The sequence below is a fragment of the Suncus etruscus genome, chromosome 6, assembly GCF_024139225.1.
Source record: "Suncus etruscus isolate mSunEtr1 chromosome 6, mSunEtr1.pri.cur, whole genome shotgun sequence".
Taxonomy (NCBI): domain Eukaryota; kingdom Metazoa; phylum Chordata; class Mammalia; order Eulipotyphla; family Soricidae; genus Suncus; species Suncus etruscus.
This window is the reverse complement of record NC_064853.1, coordinates 12,401,813-12,423,276: the sequence shown is the minus strand read 5'-3', so window position 1 is coordinate 12,423,276 and position 21,464 is coordinate 12,401,813. Positions and strand designations below refer to the sequence as shown.

The window sequence follows — 21,464 nt, the reverse complement described above, 5'->3', positions numbered from 1 at the left end:
TTAAAACATGGTGCTTTAAATTAAACATTAAAAATTGTTTATAAAAAGTATTTGACTTTGCATGTTTTTGAAATTTCTTTTTTCCTTTTTTCCTTTGTTTTTGTGCCACACCAGGCAGTACTAAGACTTTGTACTCTGGAATCACTCCTGATGGTCTTGAAGGACCATATAGGATGCTATGGATTGATCCCAGGTTAGCTGCATGCAAGACAAGCTCCTTACCTATTGTACTATATTGCTCTGGCCCTCTATGACATTTCTAATTCATACCTATCATCTCAGTGAATAGTAAAACAGATTGAAATGGTCCTAACGATAACATAGGTCCTTTATAATATACACTTTTATGTTAACATTTTTCCTGCTGAAATTCAGGTGTCCATTCTGGTAATGGGAGACTATGAAATATGTGTGTATGGGGGGTTTGTATTCAGGATTATGCACTGAGCATTAAGAAACTGTATAAAGGGGAAAAAGGTCAGATGGATTAGGCTTCCTATTGTATGCTAGTACTTACTGGGGATCTATGTGTGTCTGTGGTTTGTTTTTTTTTTTTTTTTTTTTTTTTGCAATTGAACAAAGAGCCTAAAACCGCCTTACAACAATGGACCTTAAGAGCTCCAAAAGTGAAAGAAACTAAAGATAATTCCTTTGAGTTTTTTGAGTCTCTATTGCAGTTGTGAAGTAAAATGGAGATGTTAACTAATTGGATTCGTTTCACCCTTTCAGTGAATCTGTGTCCAATCTTTGAGCAAAACTGGTCGAGCGGCTTTTATGACAACTCTCCAAGTAGATGGAAAATTTCCCAAGCTCCTGCTGGTTAGGAAACAGAAGGCTTCTTTCAAAGCAGTGCAAAACTCAGCAGTTTGGATTTCACTGAACTGGTTTAGTGGTTTCAACTTATATAACTTTCCATATGGAAACTTAACCCTACTATTGTACCACCTGCCGACCACTGCCCCTTTCACAGTCTCTGTTTAGGTGACCTGGACCTGAAGATGTTTTAATTCCTGAAAATGGAGTTTTTCTGAAAATGCAGCAGAGCAAAATCAAACCTGTCAAAACTGGTTTCTCATGGTAGTGAGAGGAAGTAGTCCAGTTTAATCCCCTTCTTAAAGTTCAGGGGTGCTTGGCACGTTTCCCTTAGAAAACCAGGAAGGCCCCAAACGGAATAAAAACTAAATGAACAAAAGTCTTGTTCTCTGTCCCAAAACATGATTCCAGCAGTAACTCGTCTAGAGAGAAATGATCAAAATTTCCCAAGACACTGACATCTGTAGACAATTAGTTTCTATGAGTAACAAGAAGAAAGATTAAAACTTGAAACTCACATGTGATATGTACCTGCTATATATTTAAATTTATGTCCCTTTTTTTGGTTCTATGAGTGGTGTGAGAATGATGTGGGCAAATAAGCATTACTCTAAAGTTACCTAGACCTTCTCATGAAATTGTTTTTTTGTGTGTGCTTTGGCCAGACCTCGTGATACTCAGGGGTTACTCCTGGCTTCACACTCAGGAATCACTACTGGCAGGCTCAGGAAACAAGAGAGGTTGCTGAAGTTAAAGTCGGGTCGGCCATATGCAAGGCAAATACCCTACTGTTGTGCTATTGCTCTGACCCCTCATGTAATTTTCTTACAAACTTTGTGGGGTAGAAAGTGTTCCAATCTCTTTTTTAGCTTCTGATTAAACACAATTGGAGGATATAGCTTCTGAAATACTCAGCCAAGAATGGACAGACCAAATAGTATTTCTGATGTATGTATCTCAACTTCTTTCCCACCTAACACGTTGTTTGGAGAAACTGTGACTAATCTTTATATGGATTTGTAAATAGTATGAATAGGTAAATTCATCCTCAAAATCTTGACAGTAGGTTAAAATTTATTTTCAAAGCTCATGCATGATTAATTTTTTCATGTTTTAAATTGCAAAAAATTTTAATTGAATCACCTTGAGGTACGCAGTCATAAAAATTATTCAAGACTGAGTTTCAGTCATCCAGTGTTCCAAACCCATCCCTACAGCAGTGCACATTTCCTCCCACCAGTGTTCCCATTCTCCTCATCCATTGTTCCTCACCCAGCCTGCCTCTAAAGGCAGACATTCCCCCTTCCCTCCCTTTTTTTCCTTTTAGGCACTGTAGTTTATAGTACGTTGAATGGTAGGTTGTGCGTTCCACAATCCTCAGAGGGGAAGAGGGAATCTCATGCTCCCTATCCAGATAGGACAAGAAATACTGATCCGGTAGCAATAAATAATTCACATAGTTAGGAAGGTTTAGCCGGCAAGAAACTCACACTGCAAGCTGTTCACCCACAAGCCACCACCCACTCCACCACTTGGAACCAAGAGCCTAAATGGCAGCTCCCAGCTCAGGCCTCCTGAGTTGCCTTTATTGAGACCAAAACAAAGCCCATCCTCAAGGGGAGGGGAAAATGTCAAATGAAAAGGCAATGGGGAAATAAAACCAAAGGAAACCAATTGAGTTACATATGAGGACTAATTCGAAGGCTTCTATTTACAGTAGTATTATCACTGAGAGTATCATGCATATCATTTTGCCTCCATTTTTACCACCAAGTTCTTGTCCAGTGTGATTTCCAACTATCATTGTCATAGTGGTCCTTTCTCTACTCTCATTTCAATACTCCCTCCCTTCCCCCACTTGTGGCAAGCTCTTACCACAGACCAGTCCTCATAACCCTTGTTTCTATTGTCTTTGGGAATTATTACCACGTTCTTTTGTTTTGTTTTGTTTTGTTTTGGGGCCACACCTAGTGACTTTCAGGGGTTACTCTTAGCTATGTTTAGAAATCGCTCCTGGCTTGGGGGACCATATGGGAAGCCCAAGGATCCAACTGTGGTCTGTCCTAGGTTAGTATGTGCAAGCAAACGCCCTACTGCTCTGGCCCCTACCATATTGTTTTTTTTTTTTAAATAATATTCCACAAATGAGTGCTATTATTTTATGCCTGTCCCTCTCTCTCTGACTCAGCATGCCTAAATTTGTTGATTCTTCCTTTATACAGTTTATACAGAAGTACATATCCGTTTTGAAATATGATGATTTATATTTGAAAAAAAAAGGAAAGCATGAACTTTTTGATGACTAAGTGTTTATCTCTGGTTGTTTAGGAAGCTCTGTGCTTGTTTGGATTGTTTTAACAGAGGGATCACAAACTCTGTTTTTTAAAGTAGACATTTGAAAGATTGATGGGGTCCTTAATTAGTTCAGACTCTCTGGGCTCATGGTGAGCAGAGGAATTTGAGAAAATCTTGATACCAATTAAATTTGATTTATATACTAGTTTTGTAGTGTTATACTTAATTAAAAACTCAGGTGTTCAGTCAAATGCTTTCTATTTATTTTATCTTCACGAGATAAAAGATCTTTTATGTAAGTAAAACTGAGTTTTAACCTTGCTATTTTTAACTAAAAATATTATTTGAGAATTAAAAAAAAATTTTTAGTCATGCCTTATGTTCTTTATAAAAATTTACCTCCCGTGAAACGTAGTCATTTTATAAGGGGTATTGAACTAATTTGTTAATGACCTCCTATGCAAATAATTAGAAATATTTATGGAGTAACTGCAACTGATTCTAATTTCAAATTAAAAATTAATATACTCTCCAATTTCTTTATAGTAATGACATAATTTGAAGTTCCCTACTCCTGGAATAACCATCCAATATTTTATTGACTCATGAACATTCTGATCACAATGGGATGGTACAGAGTAGGCTTGTGCTTAGTTATGGTTTATGTTCTGGGATAGAGCTGTGATTCAGGAATTATGGCTCTTTCAAAATTAACCTTCCAATTCTTTCCATTTGATCTAGACTCTCAAAAGAGTACTTGGTTACCAACCGTCTTTTGTGTGTGCAAGTATATTCAGCTTTTGCTTCCTCAAGACAGTGCTGATTTCCAAAGTACAAGTATCTTTAATTGAAAGTCAGAGTTGTCATGATATCTGTCAAGCTATCATGATACCACAATCCCCAGACTGTTTTCTAATATCAACATTTTTCCTACTAAAATATGTTCCCAATATGTACCCCCAATTATATTCACCACTGTAACTGAAAGTGTATTAAGCATAAAAAATTTTCTACAATCTAGAAGACCTCTCTTGAGCTCTTCACAAACAAAGATGACTAGAACATGTTACCAAAATGCTTGTGTTCAAATAGGACACAGGGGCCTTCACATGTAATAGAATAGACGACTGGAAGGAAATACAAGAATCAAAAGAGGTGTTTTGTAATAGAATAGAAGAGTGAATGTGAGTTTGACTAAAAAAAAATGGGAGTTTTATCACAGGTAGTGGGACAAGAGATGGAAACAGATTATGCTCAAGGTACTGTTGAGCTAAGTGATATTGAGCTTATATGTCAAAAAGAAAGCAAGAGGGAAGGCAAGCAGGTCATGGAATAAAAACTAAACCTCAAAATCATGTTAGGGAACTGGTCTCTATTTTGTTCATTAACAGGAGAGCTTCTGGAGTGTTCTTTATTTAAATTTATAGTGTCAATTATTCAGCATTGCAAAGAGGTTCTTATAACAGGCAACACTAGTGTCAGGGAAACTAGTGTCGAAAGAGGTTAGGTTGTAATTGCCAACAAGATAAGCTGGATATGATGAGGACTTAAATTAATTCCATGGCAATGGTGATGGGAAGAAGATAGTTTAGAAAAATATCAAGTAAGGTTTACAGGACAGAGTTCTAAATATTCATATGAAATTTTGCAAAAGCAAGACTAGGTTTCATGGGGCTCAAAATGTATGCAAGTTATGAAAAGTGAATATAAAAATTAATTAAAATTTCATTAAAATCAGAAAAGAAATTAAAAAATCACATATCTTAAATGTCATGTAAATTGTACTTTATACAGTAATACATACATTTAATAATTTATAGATATATGATAATACATACATTTAATAATAAATTGATAATACATTTAATTCATACAATAAATGCATTGAATTTTAAAATGTAATGTCCCAAACTCAGAGCCATAAAAAATAAGAATTATATTTATATCTGCTAATAGTGCAGGTTTATATGAACACTCATGTAAGAAAATTTTTTAAGCATAGTTTTATGATTTATTTTTTTATAACATGTTGAATAAAATTTCTATAATATTTCATATAGTAGATTCTGTCATGGTCTTTGAGAACCAAATATTTTTGAAACTTTGAATAAGAAATGAAGACTTTATTTGATATTAATTAGATTTTCCGATCCAACTGAAATAAGATAGTAAAACCAATAATAAAGTAGATTTAAACCACTTTCTTGGACAAATAACACATATTAAAACAAAAGTATTCGTTCCTGTGTTTTTGTTTATTTGTAAAATAAATGTCTGATAATACTTGTGGGATTTGGAAAAATGTGGAAGTTAAGGAGATTTTACTCTCTTATCTGAGAGATGAAATAGCATTGGTATTAAGGGTAAGCAACTTTGGCCTTTATTGAGTTGTATTTTCAACAATATTGCTTATTGGAAACAAGAATAACACATGTTCTATTGGGTTGTTGAATGAACCATAAGTGTCAATATATGTAAAGGATATAAAAACAATGCTTGTCGCTAATTAATAATGAATATATTGATGTTTGTTTATTTTTTATGCAAGGAGACAAAACCATAGTTCTTCCTAGAAGGCTCTTGAAATATCTTACACACAGTTAGGTTGCCAAATATTATTGTCCAAGGATGATGAACTTCAGCCAATATTTTGTAAAATGTGTTTCTTGTTAATGGTCTGAGTTAGCTTGTGAGGCATAATGAACGTTGAGATGAATTAAAGTCAATACTTTAGCAGTTACAGACATTTCCAAGTAGTTTTTTATCCTCCAAAGCCATGACTTCCTGTGTCTGAGGAGGTCAGAGAAATGATATTACATGTGCTTTCACTGAAAGCAATGTTTAATCTGTTGTGCTTATTAAGTCTTTGGCCTCACCCACTTTGGACAGAAGTGTTCATTCCTTTGAAGAAGCAGATTTAAATTCTAATAAAGTAGATTCCCCAATATCAGCAGTCTGGCTCTACCAAAAGAAATAGATGCTTGATTACTTAGCATTTGTGATCCTTCATAATGGAAATGGCCAAATATGGGTGTGACTAGTCCTGATGGACTCAGTGACAAATGAGTCATGAGTTGTCCACATCAGTTTGGTCTCTGCATTGTGTCTGCAGTTATCCTGTCTGACTGTCTCTGAGCATTTGTAGACTTGCTTCCTGCATCCTCATTTGCATCTCAGAAACTTAGCCTTTAACTTATACTGAAAGCCCCAAGTCCCCAATATTCATTCCTCTTGTACTATTCTCTAAACACAAGATTTAGGAGACTACCATTATTAATTCTCCTGGCTTTGATCACAAAACTATATTATCCACTTGTATTTATAAGTAAACTTTTCCTTTGTAGCCACCCCCATACGCCAAGGCTTCTTTTGATGAGCTATTTCTTGACAGGTAAGGAGCACTCAATTTCATTATCCTCCTACATAACTAATGATTAATCATTTTTGCAGTCAGTTATATAGACTCCCTAAATTATACCTCTTATCACTTAAGTATGGTAGTGAATTAATCGTGACCAGTATCAGATTTGTATAACAATAATAACATGGTTTTTTATATTATATAATATGTATATTATATATTTGAGAGGCATCCCAAGAAGTGTTTAGGGGGCTGCACAGTCTACTCCCAATTGAACTTGGCCAATTGGGTCAGTAGTTCAATGTTAGAATCCAAGGATGTAGTCTTGTTTGTGCCCTGTGGTGTCAGGAACCATCAAGACCACCCTAGTGATGCTCAGACTTTCAGTACAACACCCAATGATGCTTGGAGGACTCCAGGGATATACCTTGTAATACCTGGAAGATTATGTGAGGTTGGATGTTGAGCATAATTGAGATACATGCCAAGCATACACCTTAATTCCTATAATAGCTTTTCAATCCCTCAATATACTTTTAAATTATCTAGAAGGTGCAACACTGGTGTACAACAGTAATTATGCTCCCAGGAAAAGAGCCAAAGAGAAATAAACCCAGAATCTGTGGATATTTTGTGTTAACAGAAAGAATAATTCGCCTTAATCTAAAAACCCGAATCTTTATGGTAGAGTTGAGGCAGGTGAGGTCAAAAAAGTTAAACTGCTTCAATGCCCATATAGTCGAGTCATGGAAGGACACTGGGATTTTCTGTTTCACAAGTCTGTGTTTTTCGTGCTTCATTTATACTTGATCTCACAATTTAAGATGTCTAGATGTTTTGGTTTGAGAGGCTACTTGAATGGTTTTCTTTCCACTTTCTTTTCACTTGTTTAGTGCACAGACAGAAACCAGTTTTAATATACTGCTAAATCGATGCTGAATGAAGTTTTGTTTGCCTGCTGTTTTTTAAGTTACACATTACTGGGGGCTGGGGAAGTCTCCCAACTAATTAGATATAACTTTTTTTTTTTGACTCACTCATCCAACTGCAATTGCTGAAGTGATCAGTCTCTTAGTTTGTAGAAAATTTACTGGTGTTTTCATCTTGTAATTACATTAAAAGATTAGTTCCTTGTTAACAACGTGATAGAAAAATAGCAGCAACTAAGAATAAACAGATTAAGTTCAGTTCCAATTATTTTGGGGAGTGGGTTTGGGGCCATACCTAATAGCACTCAGGGGTTACTCCAGGCTCTGAACTTGGGACTTACTCTTGGTGGGCTCAGGGGATCATATGGGATGCTAGGGATCAAACCAGGTTGGCCATGTTCAAGGTAGATACCCTACCCTCTGTGCTATTGCTCCAGCCCCCCGTTCCAAAATTTTAAGTTAAAGTCTGCTCATGAGCAAATCACCCTTTTACACTTTGCTTCAGTTTTCTCCATGCAGAGCTTCTCCAACTTATTTGGCCTATCATTCCCTTTTTAGAAAAAAAAAAGTTCAGTGTTCATTTTGGAAACCTAACTTCAGCAAACCAACAAGATACCCCTGACTCTTATTGAATCTGAAGCTAGTATTGCCCTGGAGTCTCTTCTCAGGCGTCCTATTATCTACTTTGGGAAACTACTACATGTAAATCTTGGTTGACACCAGAAATTTATTTTAGCTGTTATGAATGAAAAAAGCTACACATCTCAGAATGCTATAGCTGTCGTGCATTAACCTAGAGCGTTTCATACACTTCCAATGTTTGGTTCTTGGAAGAGGGACAAGGGTGGGAGTTTGGCATCTGTGTTTGTATTGTCAGCTTTAAAGCTGGAGTAGTATCATCTGAGTTGCAAAAAGACCATCTCAGGGTGTCTTATTAAATAATGAGAGATGCTGGAGAGAATTTATGAGTAAGTCCACTGAGATATTTTTAGCAATTTTTGTAAATAGACCTCCATTTCACATAAAAGCAACTCATGTAAATGTAGTTGACTTATATTACAATGAGTATGTCAGCATATATCTTGAATTGGAACATGTGAGCAAAGTCACATAACCCTTCAATGGAATAGAGCATGCAATTAGGATTCTAGAGGTTAGTCTTGCTCATTACTTGCAATATGGCATGGATCTTTTTGAAAATACAGATGATGGGGCCAACAGGATGAGTTGAGCTACTAAAGATGCCAAAAAATTGATTTTGGCATTTTTGATCTTCATTCCTGCACCATTTGTATTGCTTCAAAATGCCTCTTGATTTCCTTTTTAAAATGTTATTTATATTTTATTTTTTGTTTAAAGCATTGGGATTTATTAAGTAATTCATAGTTGAGTTTTAGACACACAGTGTTTCAGCACCATATTAGCCACCAGTTTTTTCAGAATCCATCCAATACCACCCCCTCTCTTGCCTGCCATCTTCATAGTCATTTTTTTAAGTTTAGTTGGTAAAGTTTGGGTCTCATGATTGCTTTCCTTTGTGTAAAAATCTAAGTAGAACCTCAAGTTACTTTCTTCTTTGGGAACGGAAATAAGACTCCCACACTGAAACAGAATTAAAGGGAAGCAGTGTGAAAAATGCACACAAACAAATATTAAAATATTTTTAAATACTTTTAAAAATGTCATTCGAAAGGAAGGTTTATAAGGAGGGGGCTATGGAGAGAAAGTCTCTTGTAACTCGTTTGCTTTTCTGCAGTGCTTTACAATACACACTTAGAGACATTGATAATGTCGCTCACCAGTGAATGAATACAGGGGGTCCATTGTTGCTTCCTAGAACACTGCGCAACTTTAAATTTTGTGCCATAAATCATTTGGCTCAATTGTGAATGTATGTTTATTTCAATATCAGTAGAAAATCTATTGTTTCTTACTAATGACTCAGCTGCTCAAATGTTCTATTGTATCAGTGGCCAGTGGCAGGAATGAGGCTCTGTGCACCATTGTTGTAACAATGACATTAGTGGCATCATTTTATGGAAATAGAATTTGGAGCATTTGGAAAAAATGCAGCAGATCTTTTGCTTGACCCTGTGAGAACCTAAAATTCTCATAGAGTAAAGTATACCAGGTGGTGTTGATTTCTCTACACATATATTAGCTTAAAAATATATAATAAATATATGTAATATATTTAAAACAACATATTCATGTTACCTATTTAGCAAATATGTATGTTGAGATGGTAACAATGTACTTTGTAGTCTATATGTTTACATATATGTATTTAGACTCATAACAAAATATCTTATTTGAATTTTTCCTGTTAATTCACAAGACTCACAATACACTATGGACTCTGGAAATAATATTGTTCAAATTATTACATAGCCAAACTCTAATTTCAAGTCTTGATTTTAAGAGTAATGCTCTCAACTTATGTTTCACCTGGATTCAACAGGACCAAAGAAACATGATATTGATTCTATCTGCTTCTTCAGTTTTTTCTTTCTTGACCTCACTTGTTAAAAATAATTGAAAGGAAGAGGTTACTGTGCAAGGTTGTAAGGGTAGGAAATATGAGCAGGGAACATCACTGTTACTATAGAAACAAAAGTTCTTCTTGTCATGAGAACTGTGGATGGACTGAACATTGAAGAGTGAAAATATAGAAAGAAGAGTGACATCCAATAAAAATGGAAAACATCTGCACATGAAAGTTTTCATTCAGAACAGAAGAGCATGAAGTTCAGAGGAGGATCTAGAGACTGAAAATACTAAAGGGACTGTGTAAAATAGCACAACTTTCCATTGAAGATCGCATATTTTTTATAATTTTTATTTTGACCATATTGGCTTACATATCTCTCACAGTATTTTAGGTGCATATTAACATTGAATCAGGGGAATTCCCATCACCAAATTTGCCCTCCCTCCACCCCTGTTCCTATCCTGCATCCTATATCCCCCACCCTCACCCCCTGGGCTGCTAGAATAAATGGTCCCCTCTATGTCTAGCTTACTACTTAGCTGCTGCTATATGAGTCATTTGGAGTCCTATGTGAAGCAAATATGATGCCCTGAAGGACTTGATTAAAACTTTGTAGGGACTTGCATTGCAGCTCAGATTCTCCTCCCGCCAATCCCTCTTTACCTCTCCCTTCCACAGTAGTGAGCCCCCAAACCCTCCGTGCTATGCAACATGCATACTAACCTCCTTATCAGACTGATTTCTCGAGACCCAAGCTATAATTAACTTCTTTTGATTGCATACAAGTTCTCATATGTGATAAATTTATGTGCATAAAATTAAAAGTACGTATTAAAGTGCATAAATGCATTAAATTATCCATTTCATGTTCTTCAAAATTCACAGAGAAAAGAAGAAAGGCTTGCAAATTTTCAGTTTTTACTTGTTTTATGTGCATAGTCCTAGCGACTGGAGGAGTCTGGAGAAATGCCCAATTATATATACAGGGTTTAAGGAGACAGTACAGATCTCATTAAACTTACCTAATGCTGTAATAGTGAAGTGGAGAGAGAAAGTAAGGCTGTCAGGCTAGTGATTAGGCGGCGCTCCTTCTACTTCCTTAGATTTCTGTGTTCAGAGATGTTTTATCCACATTTCTCCTTTATTCTGTTCCTCTAACTCAGTTTCTTTTTTCCTATCCCCAAGCCACAGCTGTTTCCCAGAACTGTAAAATTCTTTTAGGGAAATCATTAGGAGTGTGGTGTGTGCAAGAAAGTCTACCGAGGGCATATACAACTCGTAATTCTGTCAATTTGTGACTGTACTTAAAATTGATTACATTAGACGGTGACTTCTGAACCTTCTTCTCCAAAGGCAATTCTCAAAGATGGAGTGAATTATTAGCTATCCCTTCTTCCTCTAAGAATTTAGGAGGCTTTTCTTTTTCTTTTTCTTTTTCTTTATTTCTTTTTTTTTTTTTTTTTTTTTTTTTTTTTTTGCAGACAGCTTCTTCATTTCAAATTCAGGACAACACATTTGCACCTTTTTAACACAAACACAAGGGGATCTCCAGTCTGCCTGAGGAATTAGATTCAACAAAACCCCATTTTCAGCCAGTATGGCAATTGAAACATGCATTAGTTTTGAGATCTTTACAACATTTTCATGTGAAGAGAAAAATGTATTCACTGCTAAATAGGTCTGAATTTATTGGCTATTTCTCACTATTTGACTCTCCCTATCTATATCAGAGCTATTTATCTTCCATCTAATGTATTAATGGTATTTTCAAAATTGCACAAAATAGTTTAACATTTGTATTAGATAATTGTTGAATAAATAATGTGTGTATCTACATAGGCACTACACATTCAGAACAATTTAGGGAAATAGGATTGGGAGTAAACCAATATTCTGACATCAAATAAGGGAATTATATACTCAATTCAATTTAAACCTTATAGTCACCCCTTGAAGTATATTTTATCATCTTCATCTTTGGATAAAAAAATCTAAAGTTTAATAAGTTGTTATAGTATTTAAACATTCTATTCATTATATGCTTTGTTTACTCTAATCTATTGATGAAATAATATCTATACTGTTATCTATTAAATAGATATTATCTATCGATTAATTAACTATTTTGCTGAATAACCCCTCAAAGTAAGTTCCATTATTATGAATGGCCATTATACAGATGAGTTAACAGAGCCACAGAAAGGTGTAATGCCTGATCTGTGTCCCATGGTGCATAAAGGGAAAGAAAATTCCACTGTTCCAGCTTGAGGGGAAATGAGCTTCTAAAGATATCCAAGACTTAGGAGTTTCTCTGAACCCTAGACTTTGAGCATTCAAACTGTGACTGTCTTCATGTGACTGGATTTACATTGTAAACTTAGGTATTTTCACCATTAAACACTTACCATAGCTTTAACATAGAAGATAGCAGACACAGAGTTTGAACACTTTATTGTGTGTCTCTGAAATTTGCCTGAGATTTCCATCATGTGGACAGAAATACATATCAAAAGTGAGCATAATGAGATAACAATGTAATATATTTTAATACATAACCATTTGCCAAGGTGTTTATTGGTTGTGATATTTTTAATATAATTTTTATTTTAATCATAGTGGCTTGCATATCATTCACAGTAATATTTTAGGTTCATATTAACATTGAATCAGGGGAATTCCCATCACGGAGTTGTCCTCCCTCCACCTTCATTCCTGTCCTGCCTCCCATATCCTCCTCCCTCACTCACAGGTCTGCTAGAATGAATGGTCTCCTCTGTGCCTAGCTTACTACTTAGTGATCTTATAGCTGTTTGGTCATGGTACCTCCATTATATCCCCCTCTAACTGGGAGGTGAGACTAGATAGTTCAAGTTATGTGGTTTTGTTTGAAGAAGAGAAAAGTAATAAACTGGGGAAAAAATCAAAACGCCGAAAATGGGCAGAATCCTTAAAGGCTCTCATCCTCGGTTTGAGAGACTAGGGGAAAAAGAAGGTGAAACACCACAACAGTATAAAAAGAAATATCAAATAAAATATCCAGTGAGCACTACAGCAATAAAAATAGGCATCACATAATAGCCATGGTCTTGAAATAAAAAACATGACAGAACACAATATGGAAGAAGAGAAAAGAAGAAAAATAAATGAATAAAAATGGAGACAACAAGTTCAATATCCACACCAAATCAAAGAAATCGACAAAAACTAGATAGATAAATAAAAAAAGATTATTTTCTGCTTTTTGTCTTTTTTTTTCCCTCCTACATAGGCTCAGTAAACATTGGGGTCATTCAAAAAGGAATTTCCTTGGCCTAAGAGATACAAGGTTTCTCCACTCTTAAAGTATATTGTCATGGGATTAACTATAGACTCCTTTCTAGTTTATTTACTCTCCCGTTGGTGCTTTTGTGATGTATGGAAGACTTCTGCTCTGTCCTGGGTGATAAAATCAGGTCTCTGCATCTAGAGATCTCGGTTGTGATATTTTTATTGAATTTATTGAGACATAATTGATATTAATGACAATCTCAACTTGTTTATAAACATGACTCTGTGTATCACCATCACTCTCATTAAGAAAACAAAATCTCCCAAAGATATTCTTAGCTTATTATTAGTATTATTATTTTGGTTTTGGGTCACACCTGGTGACCCTCAGGGGTTACTCCTGGCTACTATTTGCTCAGAAATCATTCTTGGCTTGGGGGACAATATGGGATACCAGAGATCAAACCAGGGTCAGCCATGTTCAAGGCAAATGCCCTACTGCTGTGCCATTATTCTGGCCTTCTTAGCTTATTTGTTTAAAATAAGCTCTAGAGAACTGTTGGAACACAGAGTGTCCAGTTAACAATACAGTGATGTATACTTTAAAAAGTTGGCCAGTACATCGAATGTGATGAGTTTTATTGGTTCTATCTCATTTGACAGTGTGCCCCTTACCATTCATTCACTTTGTTTTTCTCCCAATCCTATTTCCATAAGTTGCTGTGGATGTATAGTGTGACTTGACATCTCTCCCCTTTGCCCAGGAGTCTCTCTCTATCACTTTTCTCATGTGACTCTGTACACTTAATGTGCATTTAGTATCTACAGGTACTTCTCAACACCTTCATTTCCCTTCCTGTACTGTCCCTTCCCACTCTGTTGCTATTATTTTGCTCTGGTGTTATTGATTTCCCTGTCTCCTGAACCTTCCTTAGTTTCATAGCATTCTTTTTATAGCTAGCACAAACTAAAATGCCTTGGGATATGAGAGGAGAGAGCAATTGATTAGGCTAGTGTTATGGACACCTTCTCGGGGAAGATACTAATTGAGCTAAGTTTTTAGGAGTGAAAATAATTTAGATGAGAATTTGTAAAATCAAGGTAAAAATCAAGAGCTTGACTTGACTGATTTTGGATTTGAAGAGAGGTTTTAGTGTGGCAAGTAAAGACTACTAGTTTTTTTCCCCCAATTGCATGAGCTTAATTCTATGTACCTTACCATTGACTATCTTAATTAAGCAATTTTGAGGACCTCATTATTAGCTAGATTTTAATAAAAGCCTATAGCTCCACTGGGCTTGATTGTGTGTGAAGTTGGTTTAGTATAGCTGAAATATAGCTGAAGTTAGGTGAGCAATTTTTGGCTAGTATTTTTTTTTTCTCTGAGCCTTACTTGCCTTTTGGCTTTCTCACAGATCACATCAAGTTGAAATGATAAAAGTAGTTAAAGGAATTATTAATAAAATAGCTACTTTACTGCCTGTCATATAATAGCAGTTATTTATCTCAGCTGAAGTAGTAGTATTCTGTTTATGAACAAAAAAAGCTATTTTTTTCAATATCTTATAACATGTTAATGGGAATGAATGACTGACTAGGTCTCTAGGTCAGTAACAAGAAATTATTTTTAAATCCATTTCTTTCCTTTCTTCAGAGCAATAACTATTAAAATCTGAAGTAGGATTTATGTAGATGCCTTTTCTCATGCTTCTGTAATGAATGTTTCAAAAAACACATTTTTCTTTTTTTATAGCATACTTTAAACATAAAATATGTTAAAATCTGATCTGAGTTTGGACAAGTAAATGCAATTTGAAGATTATAAAATAAGTCATCAAAGCAAACCCTGAACAAATTTTGCATTTAAATATATTGATATATTAGTGACAGTGACAGGGAGGCTGACAGGGAGTTTGTAATTGAATATTATGTCTACAAAATAGTATCTGAAATGTTTCATTGCTCCACACAGCTTGTGTTCATTTTTCAAAAGAGCTTCTGCTTTACATAAATGCAATTATGCCTATCTATTTCTTATTACAATTCTCCTAAGATAAAATAATCTGGATAGATTCAGATTCAAATTGTCCACATCTTCTTCAACTTAATATGGGGTTACATCCTGATTAAAAACATATAATAAATTAAAAGCAAATTTAAGTAGAATATTTGATATTTATTCAATGAAAAATGAATTCAATAATCAAATGGATTGAATTTCATAATGGCCTAATCTTAGTGTACTGAAAATATTTACATTAGCTTACAATTGGGAAAAAATCTATCCCATAGTCTATCTCATAGCACAGTACTGAATAACTCATATAATTTGCTGACTTGAAATTGAAAACCTTTGTATTGGGTTTTTACCCTTGTAGTCAGAGGCTAGTCCTACATTCCAGCATTACAGAGTGGGTACCATGTATCATTAGCCAAGAAAAAGAAAAAAATTCAGAAAGGAGTACGGGTTCTAGTGGATATGTATTTCTTCTGTCTTATCTTAATGTTGAAAAAATATTAAGTTTAACAATCGTAAATACCAGGCATTTATATTTTCTTTATAACCAATGCAACTTTATCAAATATGTAACATATATAATATAATATAATATTTACACATCTATGTCTTATTTTGATTTAGTTTGGGAGTCCACACCGAGATACTCAGGGTTTATCTAGCTTTACGCTCAGGGATTACTCTCGGTTTTATTTTGTTTTGTCTGGGGACCACACCAAGCAGCGTTTAGAGCTTGGTTCTAGCAGGTCTCAAGGAATGATATGGGGTGTCAAGGATCAAACCAAGGCTGGTCACATTGAAAGCAAATGCTATAATTTCTGAACCATCACTTCAGCACCTCTAAAATTGCTCTTGATGGTGCTCAGCAGCAGAAAGACAAGACACTTGCTTCTTCTACTACCTCTTCTAACTCATTCTCTATACTTAAACACCTTGGTTTACAAAGTTGTTTATAATACTCTTATTTGGGCATTCAGTGTTCCAACACCAATCTTACCACTGGTATAACTCTCCACCACTATCCTGTTTTCTCACCCACCTTCCAAGTCTATCCCTTTAGCAGGCACAAAATACTTTATTTTGAATTGCTTGTTCCAGCTAAATGATTAATTATACTAACAAAAAATACTTCAGTAAAAGAAAATTGTTCTAGCTCACAATGTGGTTTTTAAGCCATTGTCTGAGGCTTTCCTAAGCTGTTTGTTGCTAGGCAAGTCTTCTGTGTTTTTATTTTTATTTACTAAGCTTAGTTTGCTTCTCTGCTACTTTCTCTTCTAATTTCTCCTCTAACTGGACTGTCAATATAGTGGAATTTGGATGCGTTGTGCAGACTCATGCTTCTGAAATGTTGAACTGGGAAATGAGTTTACAGGGCAGCATCTGTGGGATGTGGTTTTGGATGCTGGGGCTTCTAGAAGTAATGGTAAGTAAGGGGAGGCTGATGGCAACCCCTCCAATAAGACTCCAAAAGTGATGTACCTGGAATTTTCATTGATTTGGTTTCTTTGTAGAGGTTAGTCATGAAGCTGTAAATTGGGTCATATGCAAGGTGGTAGTGTGAGGTATATGATATGACTGCCGGGGCTTTGATAGGATGGAAACTTGGTCTGCCCCTGTCCCCAAGAGCACCCCAGAGTTTTCACCTGGAAGATAGTGTACCTGTTGAATTTAGCGACTTTGGCTTGCATCTCTTCTGAGATTACTTGTGAATCTGGGGAGCTGGGCTGATGAGTTTACATGGAGTGGATGAAATTTTTATCTGTTTGGTGTCTCTGCCTCTCCAATCTCTTTAAACAAACAAACAAACAAACAAAAAACCAAAAACACACTGGGTATTCAGGACAACTCCCAACTTGGCATTCAAGAGGTAATGCAATTCTAGAATTTAATCCCAGAACCTCACACATGCAAGGGAAGTGCTCTATCACTGAGCTACATCTCTAGCACTAGTTGATTATATATATATATTTTTTTTTGGTTTTTGGGCCACACCCGTTTGACACTCAGGGGTTACTCCTGGCTATGCGCTCAGAAATCGCCCCTGGCTTGGGGGGACCATATGGGACGCCTGGGGATCGAACCGTGGTCCTTCCTTGGCTAGCGCTTGCAAGGCAGACACCTTACCTCCAGCGCCACCTACCCGGCCCCAACTAGTTGATTATATTTTTTAATCAATTATATGGGTGAGGCTTATATTTTTCTCTATTATTCAGTCTATTTTCTGGTTCTTTCATTTGATAGTATTTTGGGACTGATGGAACCAGTAAAGGCAGCAAGAAAATGAGAGCAAGGGGTTTAGTAGAATTTTTCATTTTAATGTGGATTGTTATTTGCAGGCAAAATGTTTTGTTTAGATCTATTATTGGGAGAGAGAGAACATGAACAGGCATAGGGGAAATATTAGATAGAAAAAGAAAGAATCATCAGCCAAATGCAATGTCAGTAATTTTTAAATTGAGATTCTGGGTCTTACAATGCTATGAATAATGTTTATTTTTTCATTCACAAATTTCTAATACCATACCCTATACCAGTGTTTCCTTGCCCTCCCCAAATCCCTCCTTCCCACACCTCCCAGTCAATTGTGTGGCACAGTTCCCCCATTACATTGACTTTACCCCTTTGATGCTTACTTATTTACTATGCATCTGTTTATCTGTAAATCCCACATATCAGAGATCACTCTGTTCCTACCTCTTTCCTTACGACTATCTTCACTCAGAGTGATTTCCTATAGTTGCATCCATATTGCTGCATATATGTTGCTTTTATATAATATATAATTTTATACTTATATTTTTGTTTTTATATATAATCTAAAATATAAGACTTGGTTCTTTCTTAGGATTACATAGAGTTCCTTTGTGTGTATTTACCATAACTTCCTGTTCCATTTGTCTGTAGTTGTGTATTTGGGTTGTTTCCTTATCTTGCCTATTGTAGTAAGTGCAACAATGAACATAATCATGTTCATGCCCTTTAAAATTAATTAAATTAATTAAATAAATTAATTAAAATTAAATGCATGCCCTTTAAAATTAATGTTTTGGGGACTTAGAAATAGATGTCAATAAATAGTCTCATATCTCAGGATCATATTCCTTTTTGTTTGTTTTAATTGACCTTCATATTGCTTTCCATAAATACTGAATCCACCTAAATTAGTCAATAATTTATTGTGAGCACAAGTCCAAGAAATCAATAAACAAATAAGCATAATTAAAACAAAGAAATTGACTTCCCTTAAATATATTTTAATCATTCATTTTGATCATTGTGACCAATAGAATAAGGCCCCCAACAAGATGCACAAAGATGTCTACACCCCAATCTGTGGAACCTGTGTATATGTTAACTTGATTTCAGTAGAGGAACTATGTGAATATGAACAAGGATCTCAAGATAAGGATGTTTTTCTGGATTATACAAGTGAGCACAATTTAATCATGGATTATATTTTACAGAAGAAAACATTAATTTCTATTTTTTGGCTTTTGTTAGAAAAAAATCATGTGATTTTTTTTTTAACAGTCTGAAACTTGGGAAGGTAGAGGAAGGTAGCCAGGAATCAAGGAATGCAGTTGGAAATAGATGTTTTTCTTTCCTGGAGGTGCCAGGAGAAAACAGACTTGCCTCTATTTTTATATGTTCATTCATTAATTCATTAACTCATTCATTCATTTTTTGTAGAAGTCTTCTGTGCACAGGGTTTTCCTCGTTGCTTTGTACCCAGAAATTACTTCTGGTAGGGCTGGGGTCTCTGTGGTGGGGATTTAACTCAGATACACTGCATACAATGTATGATTCCTCCCTGCTGTACTATACCTCTGTCCCCTTATATGTCTCTTTTTGTTAAAATAGTGGTTGTGATCTGTTAACAATGATGTATCTTATACTTAATTTCAACTCCACTCCATGACCAATATTACTTCCCCAAGTATCTCAAGGCCTCTCTCTTTCAAAGCTCTCACCCCAACTCAATCATGTGGATTAGTGGATTAGTACTCTCAAAATGTTGCTACCTTGTTGCTACCTTGATTTGTGTCCTTAAGTCCCAGATATGAGAGATAATTCCATGTCTTCTGACTGAATTCACTCAGCATGATAGCCTCTAGTTCCATCCATGTTGCTTCAAATTGCATGAATTTTTTGTTGTTAGATCTGCATAGTATTCCAAGTTCCACACAAGAAGTTCTCAATCTATTTATTCATATATGAACATTTTTTTATTTCCAAATTTTGCTTATTAAGTGTGGTGGTGAACATAAGCATGTAAATATCTTTTCAAAGAAATGTTTTTGTGTTTTGGGATAGATGCTAAAAGTAGTATTGCTAGGTCATATGGTGGGTCAATTCCTACTTTTTGGAGAGATATCCATATTGCTTTCCATAGAGGATATTCTTGTCACTACAACTCTGTTAACATAGACTGTTTTTACATTTTGTGATATCTCACAGGCATAAGATAATATTAAAATATTGGTTTGCATTTCCCTATTATTAATGGTGATTTCTTGTATGCGTGACCACTCATATATCTTCTTTGGGAAGACATCACCCCATTTGTGGATTTGGACAAGTATTATGCAGATTCAATATTAAAATTTCAATGACTGTTTTCAAAGACATTGCTTAAACTCTGCTAACATTTTTTGAAACTAAAAATTCTTCCCAAATATTCAAAGCATGCTCCTAGTGTGGGAAAAATTTACTTACTACAAAGCTCTAATATTTAAGACTGCATGGCATTGGACTAAATTTAGTCTTTCAGATGAGTGAAACATAATTGTGATTCTTGAGATAAACCACCAAATTTATGGACAAATAGTCTATGACAAAGGAACTAGATATATGAAGTAAAGCAAAGATAATATTGTCAACAAATGGGGTTGGAAAAACCAGATAGCATCATTTAAAAAATGAAATTAGAAACACACCTTACACCAATTACAAAATCTTGAGTTTAGAATCTATTACATACATTGAAGAAATAATTGGTACAAATCTCCAGAAAACTGACTATAAAGCAGTGTTTCGGTGGGGGGGCGAGACTCCATAAAGTGGGGGGGCGCATTTGACTTTGGCAAACACTGTTATAACACTGTTACAACAAACTAAGCCCCATGTTTATGTCTCTGTATGTCTCTGGAGCTGAGAGTTGCTGTGTCCTGCTTCAAACCCTGCTTCGAAAAGCTATGCATTGCAAAATGTGCTCATTGTAGCCATTAATCCAGACATCACCTCTGATTAAAAAATTAGCTCAAATTAAAGTTATTTTTGAATAAAGATACTATTTACAGTCGTGCGGGGAGGCACGAAAAATGTTTTCTTCTTCCTAAAGGGGCATGACAGAAATAATTGAGAAGCACTGCTATAAAGGAATCTTCAAGATGACCCTAGTGGCAAATACAATAAAAATAAAAATAAACAAATGATTAATTTTTGTTTGTTTTGGGGACCAGACCAGTGACACTCAGAGGTTACCCCTGGCTAAGGACTCATAAATTGTTCCTGGCTTGGAGGACCATATGGGATGCTGGAGGATCAAACCTCAGTTTGTCCTGGATCAGCCGCATGCAAGGCAAGTGCCCTACCATTTCGCCACCATGTTGGTCCCAACTACTTATTTTTAAAAATCTCCTTCATAGTGGAAGAAACAAAATTCTAGTAAAAAAAAACACTCTACTTAATAGGATAAAATACTTACACTCCATACATAAGCTAAAGGGTGATACCCAAGATCTATAAAATACAAAATCCAACAATATGAAATTCTACCTCTTTTTTAACTGATGAAGCTCATTACAGACTTTGGTCCTCCAGAACTGCTAAGATAATAAACTGGTAGTGTTTTAAACCATTCAGTATGTCATAATTTGGCACACAGTGGTATATCAAAAATGAATATAATTACTGTATTGATGGCGAAAATGAATATAATCCTATATATTCCTTATTGCATTAAAAGAAATACGTGTATGCCACTGTTATTAAATTTATGAGTATTCACCTCAATCATGTTGTGTTAATATATATGTTTACATTTTCACTTTCTACCCAAGGCAAATTTGTTTTTAGGTACTTCAATTTACTATATCATGAATATATAGAGAGAACATTATTTTTTTACTCAGTGTGTATTTACTGAAAACTTGGTTTATATTAGAGGTTTAACTGCATATTTTACCTTATGTAAAGAATATAGTCATATTTATACTACTTTATTTATAAAGTAGTATACTGCTTATACTAGTCTATTTATACTACTTTATCACTACATTGGTCTATTTC

The 21,464-nt window shown here is 35.2% G+C and overlaps 1 protein-coding gene across 1 annotated transcript in view; it reads left to right on the top strand.

Moving 5' to 3' along the window:
• Positions 1-21,464, top strand: part of PDE4B (phosphodiesterase 4B) — a 508,742-nt gene that overhangs the window by 134,035 nt on the left and 353,243 nt on the right.